Here is a 12171-nt window from a genome sequence, read left to right as displayed (position 1 = left end):
GCCTGGCTCCCTGCGCGCCGGGAAATGCTGCCATCCCGCTGTGACAGGACCTGTCAGCTCCCGGCGCCGCCGTCCCTCCTGCTCCGCGTGTTTACCTCCCCGCGCGGCGATGCGCAGCGCCGGGCCGGAGGGGGATGTGCTGCTGGGGTTAGTGCGTTTCTAGATGGCTCCTGGAGGGTTTGGAGAGGAACTAGCGGAGGGAAAACATAAACAAGCTGGAGGGTGAATCCTTGCGGCTGCAGGGCTCCGAGGCGACGGCAGAGCTACACCCTGGCAGCTACCTGGCTCCAGAACTGATAGCCAAGTCCAAGGACAAAGAGGGACAGGAATTTTTCGGCTGTAAATGGTTTGCAGGGAGCACGGGTTTTCATAATTGTCACCCTGTTGTGCCCTCACGTGATGCAGTGAAGGCAGGTGAGGCAGTTCACCTGTTTGATATTTAAGGCTTAGATAAAATTCATAAGCTCAGGCCAATCCATGGCTGCCCTTTACATTGCTGCTTACTGCTGAACTGCTTGGAAGGGCTGATAAGGGAGGACTGGGTGGAATCACTGAGTGTTAATTGAAAGAGAAACAAATTGATGTAGAATGGGATTTTTATGACATATTTTCTGTTTGGATTGTTGTTGGTTTGTTTTTTTTTATGGTGGAGCCTCTGAGGGATGCCATGTCAGATAGGAAATGGAGCTACATACTGTCAAGGAGAAGAAACAAATATGTGATTCAAATTCTCTTGCACTACGGATTTTAAACATGACAGCCCTGAAGAATTTCCCTGGTAGTGAAAGCATAGGAAGTGTTTAAAAGCTTTGGTGTGTGTATTTTCAGAGGAGCTGGAGTCATAAATGTAGCCTGTACATAAATGTACAGGTGTGAAGTTGAACATATCACAAAGTGTTTAAGATAAGGTTTTGCTGGAAAATCCATTTGTTTGGTCAAGATGTATATTCCAAAGTTCATGAGAACCATTAAAAAAAAGAGTGGTTTGAATTTAAAAGTTAGATTTAAACTCATGTACTGCTTCAAAATCCAGGAAGTTATCTGGATGTTTCATCATTCATAAGATTGATTTCTTAAGAAGTTATTTGAAGTAATTTCTGCTCAGTGAATGTCATATTTTTCTTTGCTGTTGTTTTATCCATATGAGACACTTAATACTGTTTTTCTGTAGAACAGAAAGGTTGTTTTAGGCACTCTATTATAAATTGATGTTTTGCTAAATAACTATGTTGTTTACTTAACCAGTGAATCATTGTATGTATAAAACAGGCTAGTTATCAAAACATTATCTGTTAGCCCATTCTTCCTTGCACAGAACCTTGCTGGTACTTGTGGCATTTCTGTGGACACAGAGATAATAGATCAACACAAACATTGCAAAAAGAAAGCTAAATGCATTTATCTCCAATCCACCTTCTCTAGGACTGTGTCCTGGTTGTTAAATACCAAGAAAGTTTTTTATTAAGTAGGGGCTTCAACCATGAATTCCTCATTCATCATCAATAGTGGTTAACTCTGTGGAGTGATCACTCAGAATGTTGTGATCCTGGTTTTGGGATGGCAGTTTTAATTGCAGTTTTTCAGAATGTCTGGGAAAGTGCTGCTTCTGTAAGCTTCAGAACATAAGGCTTCTATGGTCTGAACGACTGCAATTTTATTTCTTGCCATTCCATTCCGGGAGTAGCCAAAGGTTGTGAAGGTGAGGAGAGTTGTTGTGGTTAAACGCTCACAATATAAGTAACTGTAGCTAAACTGTAACTTCTGTTCAAAGGGATGAAAGTGTGAGAGCAGACTGGTGTTAATGGCCCTTTTCACCCCTGACCATGAGATGGTCTCGCTGCTTTATTTCCTTCCTGCTGTTGGCACAGGCAGCTGAGTGTGCTGGGGGTGACGTGGCCATGGGCACAGTGATGTCTTGTGTCCACCAGTGCAGGTCACATGGAGTCACATTAGTCTCCCTGAGCTCTCTGTCTGCTGGTGTAGTTTGGGAGTGGAAAGTCAGGGACACTATTTTAGACATCTCGTCGTGAATTTTGCCATTGTGGTCATCTTATTTATAGCGAGCAGAGGCTCCACTGTGCGTGTTGCTGTGGGAAAGGTGTGGGATCTGAAGGTGTGCTGAGAGCTCTCTCTGACCTTGTGGGCCTCCTCCTGAGGATGGCTGCGTTGTGAGGAGGTGGAATTCACAGCCAGGTCATTAGAGGTGAAGTGAAGAACTGCTTCGCTCCAAACTGCAGCCTGAGCTTGTTGGTTGTTTTATCAAACAAAGTTTGTGATGGCAACAAACTGAGAGTTTGTTGCTCTTTTCTTAGTCCTGAGCTCCAACAGCAATTTTCTTCCTAGGGCAGTGCTGTAAGTCAGTCAGTGTCCTGTTTTGGTTTGGTGCCTTTTCCAACATGTGCCTCTGATTTCCCACTCCTGTCCCACCACTCTGTCCACCAGGCTGTGTGTCCACTCCTCAAAACTGGCAGTGTTAGGCCTTGCTTCATACCAAGGAGATAGTGCTCTGAAATGCCTTATCTTCTGCTTGTTCTGCTGCCAGACTTGGCACCCAATTCCCAACAGGTCTGTCTTTGGGCCAATAAAACTCTATGAAAAGAAGAATTTTTGGTTACACTGTGTTGTATATAGAGTATTTTAATAAGGGTTCCCCAGGAAAGAGATGGCTGTGTGGTGTTGATGGTCAGTTTATTTCAGATCCCTGTTTTTCCAGTGATTATCAATGTATTCTGCATAAGTAACTTTCGAAGTCTAATCTCGGGCTGAGTATAAATTTATGAAGGTACCTGAAAATTATGAAACTATAGAATCTCTAAAAGTTTCTGTGGTGCTGCTTAGAGCAGGTCATGCTAACTCAGGCCATTTCCAGCTTATCTAGGCTAAATACTGAGTCAGGTAACCACTTAAACAAAAGAAATGTCAGTGAATAATCCTGGATCTGCCAGATTTGGGCCAGAGAGGAAGGTAGAGTTTTCCTTCTGCTTTAAAGCAAGGTACTGTTTTTGTTTCACAGGGTGGGAGAAGGGGAACTGCCAGGACGTCAGCGTGGTCAGTGAGCACAGAGTTTGGAGAAATGAGTGGCTGCCGATAACCCCTCGCCTTGTGCTTTGTTTTTTGACCTGATCCTGGAGAAAAAGAGCACAAAGAAAGCCCCAAATAGTGCTGTCTTCCAGGGATAGACAGTTAAAATGCTAATAGTGAGGCAGAACTTGCAGGTGTATCAATTCCGCAGATTTTTTGCCTCTGGAGGGGTCATAAAATAGCAATTTTTGAAGGCAATTTTCTCTGCTGTTTGTGCATCTCCAAGCCAGTACCAACTGGAGAACCAAGTGATGAAATCCTGCTCTAATCCACTCGAAGGGTTGGTTAGTGTGTGCCAGTAATGACTAATGTTGTGTGATGGGTAGAGGATAAATCTTGCTAATGACCTTTTGTGTCTTGATTGAATTTGAAAAATAGCTACATTTGTTTTATTTAAATCAAGGCAGATATATCTGGTGTCTGGTCATTAACATCCCAGAGTGTACAGATGTAATAAATCTGACAGAAGGATGATGGAAAACTTGTGCAAATATATCATCATCTAGTTGAGGTTGTCGATCTCAACCCGATGACAAAATCCATGGACTCAGCCCCTGAGCCCATAGGAAACTGCTTTTTATTGCTCCAGATGATGAAATTAACTTCTTAAATCCCAGACACATTTTTAGGAGAAACGATCCGGGAACCATTTTAGTGGTTTATTCTCTTCTTTCCAAATCCCACAAAGGCAATTATTCTGCTTTATTTTCTCTCCTATCTGCAAAACAGAGCTTGAACACAGTAGGGAGGTGAAGGTTCTTTAGAATATGTTGTTTTCTAGGGGTGCAAACCTGTTTGTGTTTACAGAGCTGTGAGTTTCAGCTGCATGTGATGAAAATGCCCAGATCTCTCTTGGACTTTATTTTTTTTTTTTTTTTAGCTATCAGAATGAATCGGGTGCACTGTGGAGACAGTGTAGATTATACAGTGAGGCTTGTTCTGTCAGCCACTATTTGATGGCTTTAGGGCTCTGTCCTGTGATGAAAGCAGGTATGAATGCATAGCTTCACACTTCCTGTTTATAAAGCTGCAGAGCTGCAAGTAACCTCTCCAATTCACAGAGCAGTAATTATTTCACAACTCTGGCATTCAGTTCTTGATGCTTGTTTTGGGAGGAGACCTCAGTAGGCTCTGCTGAACGTGTACCACAGGGCAGAGGTGGCTTGGGGAATTCTACTTAGACATCCACAAACTGGTGAAAAGAGGTTACTATTCACAGAGTCATGGAATGGTTTGGGTTGGAAGGGCCTTAAAGATCATCTTGTTCCACCCCCTGCCCTGGGCAGGGACACCTTTCACCAGCCCAGGTTGCTCCAACCCCATCCAGCCTGGCCTGGAACACTCCCAGGGATGGAGCAGCCACAGCTTCTCTGGGCAACCTGTGCCAGTGACTCCTCATCCTCACAAGGAGGAATTTCTTCCTAATATCCCATCTAACCCTACCCTCTGTCATTTAACCCCATCCCCCCTTGCCCTGCCACTTCAGGCCCTTGGAAATAGTCTCTCTCCATCTTTCCTGTAGCTCCTTCAGGTACTAGGAGGGGCAATTAGGTCACACTTAAACCTTTTCTTCTCCAGGCTGAACAATCCCAATTCTCTCAGCAGAAATATTCCATCCCTCTAATCATCTTGGCGTGCCCATCCTCTCACCCACCAGCACCCCAAGTCTTCCTTCCCAGCACTGCTCTCCAGCTGTTGGGAGAGAGTTTTATCTGTAATTCTTCACCTTCTGAGATCAGCAACCACTTTCTCTTCTTTTACTTCACGTTCCAAGTTTAGGGAAGTTTCAAGTGGTTTCAGCCTCTCAGGTAGAACTCCCCAAGTTATTTCCTAATGGAAATGAGGAACATTTGCATAGCAAGCTAATTGAACTTTCCTTTCCTGAGATGCCTTTTGTGGTCTTTAGAGGTCCTTTATGAAATAGGAGTTGAAAACTTATAAATTAGGGGAAAATGTTGCCTTCTGCTTAGGTATGTGTGTGCTGTGGTTCTGTGGGAGCTGATCGCACACCTTTCAGTAGGTTTTTTGTGGCCCTTAGGTGGTACCAGCTGTACCTCAGGTGCTGGATGTGCACACAGTGGTGCAAGTGTGAGCAAAGAGGATTTACCAGTGCAGGTGTTTCATAAATAAGAAAAGGTTGGACATCTTGGAGGGAAAAGCCCTCGAAAACTCGAAATGTGATTCAGTAAATATTGGGAATCCCCTGGTTTCTCACTTCACAGGTGAATCATGCCTCTAAATACGAGTAGTCTCCTGGTATTAGCTGCAGTTTTGTGCTGTCAGCATGTTTCGAATCAGCGTGGTCAGGAAAGCTGCCAGAGGAGTGTAAATAGATCTGGTTGCAGCCATGGGGCTGGAGGTTAAAGGATAAGCTGAACAAATCCTCATTTTGAGTGTTGAACATCTTGATAGAAGCACAAAGACCACTATCAGGCTATTCTATATGTGATTTATTCTCCTGTCTTGATGTAGACTGAAACTGAGTACTGAAAGCATTTATTTGTTTTATAGATTATCTGCCTATATATCTCATAGCTCACATAGCTGAGCTAGTTCTGCTTATTTCTTGCATTTTAGTCAATGAGATCAGTTGTTTTTCTGATCAGTTTCTAGTTTTTCCTGCTTTAGCACCAGGCTGCTTTGTGGTTTGTTTGTTTTTTATCTATACATGCCCAGAGAAAGTTGTTGAACTTTCATCCTTAGAGGTTTTCAAAGCCCTCCCCAAGCTGGTTTGAGTTCAGCATTGACCCACTTTCAAGCACAAGGTCAAACTAAGTGACCTCCTGAGATACTTTCCTACCTGATAGATCCTATGAAATATTTCCCTTATCCTGATTTTTGTAAAGCTTCATTTTGACCAAGTCCTAAATCTACCTGACAATGTCCTACAGAGAGGGGAAAAAAAAATAAACCAGACCAAAATAGAAGCCAGGAAGCTTTTCAGAATGAGATGAAGCATCTCTAATGAAATGTGAAAGAAGGAAAAATAAGAGGGGGCTACTTTGAATCCTGTTTACTCGACTCCTAACAGTCTCAGGCATTGTGGCTGCACAGCAGCCCTTACCCCTCTCCCCTGCTCAAGGGAAATGGCCTACTGTCTCCTTTCATAAAATAAGTAAGGCATTCAGTCCTTTACTGCTCAAAAAAAATGAAATCAGATTCCAAAACTGGGCCTGGGAAGGGCTGACAGGCTCTGAGAGAGCATTAGCAGGACTGTGATGAGGTGAGGCATGAGGTGTCTGTTGGACTCTACAAATTCAGATTATTGGAGGCTCCTGCTTTGAGGTTTAGCTTTGATTTTTCTGTGGTTAAAAAAAAAAAAGATGTTATTAGTATCTGGTGTTTTAAAAAAATGACAGAATGTCTTCTGAAAAATGGAGTATATATTTAGTTAGGTTGTGAATTTATATAAATAATTTGGTATGGGGAGGTCTAATGAGCTGTATGTCCTTGAGCTCTTATCATGGTTTCTGTATGGCTTAGCTGCTAATTATTATCAAAATAATCCTGTTCTTTTGGGTCTGAGAAGAAATTCCAAATACAGTGAGCATATAGAAAACTGGAGGAGGAGGAGGATAGAACAAGGATTGCATTTTCCGGTACCAGAATTGTTTCTGTCCACTGACTTAAGGATTTTGAGGACTGAGATAAACCAGAGTTGCCCAGTTAGGGATTTTAGAGCCTCCTGGTTTGGTTTGGTTGATTTGAGGTGCTCAACTTGTCTTCAGGTGAGCTGCAGGTGTGTGTGGGCTGGGACCATCCCATGAGATGGAGTGAGCTGGAGCTCCATGTGCAGCTCTGAGTTCTGTGCACATGTTTTCAGAGCTGCATTTTACCATCCAGAACCTTCTGTATTATTCACAGTTAAACTGATGATTTTCTCATTGGAGTTTCTGCAATAGGAAAGAAAGTTCTGGAGGTTAATTTTAATGAAGACTTTCAGTTTTGAAGTATTTTAAACCCAAGTTGTTTTCTTAATTTGTTCTATTGCTTGAAGCAGGTGCTTTTTCTTTACCTTACACTTAGTCTGATTTATTGTGAGTGTCCATGTGATATTTGCAGTATTGAAGAACTACAAAAAGCATCTTTAACATTTAATTTTCATATGAAAAGGTCATTTACATAATGAGACAATGAAGCCTTTGGGCAAAGATGAATGTAGAAGAAAAATCCATTAAGGTAGATTCTGCCTAAGAGTTTGAAAGGGTCTAATTCACAAAAGTTTGAATGCTAGATTATTGCCAGCACTTACTGGGGAGAGAAATCCTCTGCTTGCCTGAAGAGTGGCAAAGTCCTAATGCACATTTCCTTTTGTGATTTCTTCAGGGACACCTTCCCTTTGTTAGTGATGTCTGTGCAGCTTTGGTGTTTTCACCTTAGCTGTGTAACAGGACTTGGCATTTCTTTTTTATGTAAGGAATTTTAACGCCTCTGAGAAGTGTTTTTTGGGGTTTTTTTTTTCCCCCTGGGTTTGTGTTTACAGTGGAGCAGGGCTGACTTAGGCCTTTAGGTGAGGACAGGTTGGGCAAGTGCATCACTTTTCAATGCTCTCCTGGATTTCTGATGCTTAATGGTGCTTAATTCAGGGCTTGGTTTGATACAAACTGTGGCTGAGCTCTAGAAGACAGAGATGTGAGATTCTTGGTTAAATAATCAATTGGCTGAATAAAATCACTTCAAAATATTCTGCAAAAAGACCTTTAGTTGGTGCTGAGTGGAACAGGCAATGGCTGAGAAGGGTTTGGACAAGGGATAGTGAGACAGTTTGGAAGGATCAGAGTTTATTTCCCATTGTGTACAAGCAGTTACTTACCTGAATCATTGCCTCCACTGAAGTGATTAGCTATCTCAGGTAAGGTGACTTGGCCTATCAAGTGACACATCCTGATCTCTAAGGTGTTTAAATCCTCCTTTCCCTTCTCCATTTATCCTGTCCCAACACGGAACAAGCCTCTCCTGTCGCATGGGAATGTGTTGATGAGGCCACTTGTGCTTACCGTGGGGTGGATTTGGGGCAAAATAAGGTACTAATAATGGTATTAATGAACTGCAAGGGTTAATGTGCAGGTGGAATGCCCTGCAAACCATCCAGAGTTCCTGGGATGGGGATGCAGTTGGAGCTAACGGGACAGTTCTTCCCTTGTGAGGGGGACAGAGAGAGCTGGGCAGAAATATCATCTGGCTGTGTCACACACTTCAGTTTTGGCTTTTAGAGTGGTTTTAAATAGTCCGAGACGTTCTGTACCTTAAAAAGAGGTTTGACTTCCTTCTGATCAGGCTCTGTGCAGCCACAGGACCAGGCAGTGAGGCTGGAGTGAGGCAGCCACATCCCTCCCCACGCTCAACGTGCTACACAAGGAAAATCAATGTTTAACGTTTAAAAAAAACCCAAAAAACCTCATCAAAATAATGTCCAAACCCTTTGAAGCTGTTTCACTTACTTTCGAGTCTGAATTGGACCCACAAGTTATGAGAAGCAATGTCAGCAGGGCCAAAAGAAGAGATAATTGCATTCTGTGTAAAAATGTATGCTTCAGCCTTTAAAAATAAAACCTATTACAAGTCCTTTTTGAGCTCTGCCTCAAAAACTGTGGGGTTTATTCACACTGTATCTCTCTTTTTTGTTAGCTGGTCTTTCACTTGTCATCCCCTCATACAGTTTAATTTCATGTTAAGTGGTTAATACAGAACGTGTTACGTGTCTTTTGTGTTTTCAGAGGATGTTCCTTATCTTCTCTGGAGTGATAGTGGCAGTGCTGTTTTGGCAGCAAAGGCATGAGCTGACAGGTTTTAACAGGTATATGCTGCTGTCTCAGGGGATTCTACAGATGATCAGTCACAGAATCATAGAATATAAGGGGTGGAATGGACCTTACAGATCATCTAGTCTCACCCCCTGCCACGGACAGGGACACTTTCCACCAGCCCACGCTGCTCCAAGCTCTGTCCAGCCTGGCCTGGAACACTCCCAGGGATGGAACAGCCACAGCTGCTCTGGGCAACCTGTGCCAGAGCCTCAGCACCTCACAGGGAACAATTTCTCCCAAATATCCAACCTAAATTTTGCCTCTCTCATTTTAAACCCATTACTCCATGTCCTACCACTACAGTTCCTGATGAAGAATCCCTCTCTGGCTTCCTTGTAGGCTCCTTCAGTTACTGGAATTATTTCAAATGGTCAATTTTACTTCATTAGTTGGCAAAATTTAGTCTTTTAAAATTCTGAGACCTAGAATGAAAAAAAAAACAAGATACAAGTGGAAGAAACACAGAGATCTAAGCAGAACAGGAAGTTCCAGATTGAATAAGTCTGTGGATGTAGAGAAAAAGAACTGAAAGTATTGGGATAGTAATTATGAGAACTTGAGTTTTGCAGATTGAATTTGTTCTAAAAATGGACTTGAATGTGGCATCATGAATGTATTTTGGGCTGAAGAAGCACTTCTTTTCAAGCCCTGTCTCTGCTTGTTAGGTGTTACCCAGAAACAAATTCTTCTTCTGCACTGGAAATTTCCTAGTCTTGTAAAGAAGATCCTTAGCACGTTTTCCCTAGCAATGGGATACAGTTAAATCCTGGGGTTTGGTTATAAATATATAAAGAGTGGATTTGCACTTGGCATTGCTGTAGGACAAACCATGATCAGCAGCTGGTGCTGCTCTGCATCCTGGGAGGGTCTCAGGGAACGTTGTTATCAGTGCAAAAGTGATGCAAGAACTTTCTGGGCCCTGTTTCCCAGTCCTGCCGCTAACAACATGAGTTTTCTTTTCCTAAAGAATTATAATTGATCTTTTTTTTCGCCATTGACAAATTCCCCACCTTTTTTTTTGGTGTGTTCCCTGTGATTCAGCCTTGGTTTGTAATCACCTTGTGTAAAGAAGAGTTGTGTGAATTAATCTTAGTCTTTAAATGATGGGGAGATTGCAGTGTTGATAGGTCAGAGGAGGAAGGAACCACAGCATGCACTGATTCCATGGGATAAGTATCTGCAGGAGGCAGAGGATTGCAGGGATAGAGGCAAAAAGCAGCATATAAAATATTGGATAAATATAGGATCATGTAAAACGTTCATTATTTATTATGTAAATGCAGTGCTGCTAATAGAGACTGTAATGTCCTTGAGGGAATCTTGTGAGTCTCTTCAGGGAGTCAGGGAGAGATTCCAACTGCTGACACTGTTCAGGGCATTGAGGCTCTTTGGTGTAAAGTCGTTCTGATACCTTTTCTGTTCCTGGGGAACAATGCTCAGTGTGTTTGTGTGGAGCTCTGAAATTGGAGTCAGCCCAGGGATCTGAGCTGGGCAGTGGCAGCTCAGTGTTTGGGAAGTGCATTCCTTGCAGCTGTTCCAGGGAATATCTAAATATGCTGTTTCATTCTTCCCAGTGGAGGACCTTGGGAAGAACATACATCTAATGATGCATATCTTTAGAGATGAATTTTGTCATCAAGCAGAAAGAAAACTACTAGGGCATCTTTCAGGATAGTTCTGCTAAATATTAATCCTGGGATGGTCGTGGGGAATTCTCTCAGCAGGAGATGCAGCAGTGGAAATGGAGTTTGGAAATAGAAATGCTAATTGCTTGCTATTGTCTGTTAAAATCTCAATCTGGGATTCACTTCTTGTAAAACTCTAATGGGGTTCCAGAGCTAAGCACATAGTTTTGTTTGATATTATTTCTTGGCTCTCTAGGTCAGTATCTGGTTGTGATTCTGGTTTTATTGTCAGCGTTCACAGGTTGCATAGCAAACATTATGTGCTTATAACAGTGCACCAAAGACCTAAAATTGTGACCTGGCACTAAAATAGTTCCCTTTGCATCAGAGTTGGGTGTCATGTTTTGAACAGGTGTATCCCCAAGGGTTGGGAATGGGGAATTTGGAAGTGCAGAGTCTTTTGTAGGAATACACATGTGCACAGTGTGTGTTTGGGTCAGAACACTTGATGTGCAACTGAGTAGTATTTTTCTTCTGACTCTAGAAATGAAGGTGCAGCAATGTAGGGATATTATTTACATCTTTACAGCTCTTGTCATAGCACTGTGCTTTGCTGGAGTTGGTTCTTTCAGCTGCCAGAGGCTAACACTGAGTGACTATTTAATCAAAACTAAACCAGCAGCCCCAAATTAGAGCTCCTTCCTTACCTCTCTGAAGGTGGTAGGACACTCTGCCTTTCTACACAGAAGTTGCAGGTTATGTTTAACATTCAGACTTAGACTATATTTTTGATTTAAGCAATTCATATTACAGCTGCGTTTAGTGTATTTGGCACAGGATATGAAATATTTGTTAGATTCCAATTTATTTTGTAGCAAGGTCCTTATGTGCTGTTTGCATTTCCAGAGTTGGCATTTGCCTTTGCCTTTCATTCACACAGGCTGTTTATTTCTTGGAAATGAGTTATATGTTGTAATTTTGTGAATCTTAACAAGCATAAATGTCTGGATGATGTTCGTGGTGGTAATAAAGTGGGAGCAGCTTTCCTAGCTGTGACAGAAGCTATTCTGCTCACCTGGGACAATGCAAGAGTTTGGTTTCTAATCTGAGTAGGACTAAATATGAATTCTAAATGCTGAAAAGATTGAGAGTTGGAACAGTCACCTGTTTCTTCTTTCGTTGCTTCCCCTCCCCTTTTGCCTTGCCCCATCAGAGCACAGGAGCCCATGGGTGGGGAAATGACATCCTGTGATGCTCCAGCTCTAGGAATTGCTTTGTTTCATCCAGAGTCTACCTTTGGAGTTTACCAGTTCTCTTAATTGCTCACAGGAATTCCTTTTGCTCCTCTGTTTCACTCTCCTGCACTTACACTGCAGTTATGAAAATGGGAACATTTATTCTGGTGATGTTTCTGACTCTTCAGGCTCTGTGAGGTTCCTCCTCTGGCTCCCAGGGCTGTGCTGTAAAACATATCCATCCCAACTCCTTTGATTCCTGAGGATCTAAAATATAGCTAATAAGCTTTCCATGTTGGGATGGAGGATGATTTCACTATTATGGACCAGTTCCTCTGCACACTGGGCTTACTGGGAGGGTTGGCACAGAAGTGATGAGTTTCTCACAGACAGCAATGTACCAGTGTGTGCCCTGATGGAGAT

Source organism: Acanthisitta chloris, unplaced genomic scaffold (assembly GCF_000695815.1).
Source record: "Acanthisitta chloris isolate BGI_N310 unplaced genomic scaffold, ASM69581v1 scaffold10171, whole genome shotgun sequence".
In the NCBI taxonomy this organism is placed as follows: domain Eukaryota; kingdom Metazoa; phylum Chordata; class Aves; order Passeriformes; family Acanthisittidae; genus Acanthisitta; species Acanthisitta chloris.
This window is presented reverse-complemented; position numbering follows the sequence as displayed.